Source organism: Pongo abelii, chromosome 17 (assembly GCF_028885655.2).
Source record: "Pongo abelii isolate AG06213 chromosome 17, NHGRI_mPonAbe1-v2.0_pri, whole genome shotgun sequence".
Lineage (NCBI taxonomy): Eukaryota > Metazoa > Chordata > Mammalia > Primates > Hominidae > Pongo > Pongo abelii.
Genome location: NC_072002.2, coordinates 36,777,345 through 36,778,609, shown reverse-complemented (window position 1 = coordinate 36,778,609; position 1,265 = coordinate 36,777,345). Strand labels below are relative to the sequence as shown.

General features: G+C 41.0%; 1 pseudogene; it reads right to left on the bottom strand.

The window, feature by feature from the left end:
• Positions 1-239: 239 nt before the first annotated feature.
• Positions 240-996, bottom strand: LOC100436351 (small ribosomal subunit protein eS4, X isoform-like; annotated as a pseudogene).
• Positions 997-1,265: the final 269 nt, after the last annotated feature.

Genomic DNA, 1,265 nt, shown 5'->3' with positions numbered 1-1,265 from the left:
TCCATGAAGGCTTGAGAAAAAATGTATTTTCCTGTTTTCAAGGTATGGAGTTTAATGTGTTACAATTTAATTTATTAATTTTGTAATTTAGGTTTTCTACTTTTTTACAAATGTTCTATTTACCTGCTTTCTCATGGACTGAGAGAAAAAAATCAAAATATCGTTCATTAATTTTTTTCATGATGTATGATTTTTAATTAAGTATAAAGACCTTTCTAACATGTTACCTAGAGACCATTTCACCCACTGCTCTCTTCCGCCACCAGTCTCTTCTTTCTTTCTCTTCAGCAATGGTGAGGCAGATACCTTGTCCTCAGGCAAGACAAATCCATGATTTGTTGCTTTTGCCAATAACAAAAATGTTGGAGAGTCAGGTAGCAAAGCTGTTGCTGTTGGCATCTTTTACACAAACCACATCGAAAAATCCAGGATGTTTTTCTCTGTTGGTGATCGTACCAATCCTTCCCAGGTTAGCCCCTCCAGTCACCATACACAGGTTACCAGTGTCAAACCTGATGGAATCAGTAATCTTGCCAGTCTCCAAGTCAATCTGAACGATGTCATTCACCTTGATGAGGGCCAGGGCAGCAGATGGTGCCAGCATCATGAGCTGCCAGATCAGGGATTTCTTTTGTGCTTACAAAGTTTCTTCTCACTTTGAATAACTTGGCCTCCTCAGGTGTAATAGGATCAACAGCAGTTGACCCCTGGTGTCACAGATCAGATGGAAATTCTCTCTGGTCTTGTTAATGCTGACATCTAAGGAACCAGTGGCATAGGTTATATCAGTCAAGACCTTGTCATCGATCTTAACGAACTGCTGCATGCGGATCTTCTTTGCTTCATCTCCTGTCAGTGCATACCTAAGTCCATTCCTTAGGAAAATGATGACGGGGAGACTCTCAGCCTGTGGAGACTGGTGTATGGGTGGCAAGCAAACACACCAGTCAATGTATTCGGCATCCAATGCTTTGGGGCTCCTACCCACTTCAGATGCTTCTTGGCACCAAGAGCTGTGGCTGCACTGGGCAGGGAAAGAGGATCACCGTCTTCCAGTGCACAGAGAAATTGTGGCCAATATATCATTTCAAAGAAAGTGGTACTCTTTCTCCTATTTTCTGACACTTTTACATTATGAATGTTGATTCTAGCTATTTGGTGCATAGGCATTCATAAATGTGATATATTCATTGTGGACAGTCCCCTCTTTTATCATTTAAAAAAGTGCCCTGCTGTTATTATTTTTCTTCCCCTGAACTCAATGT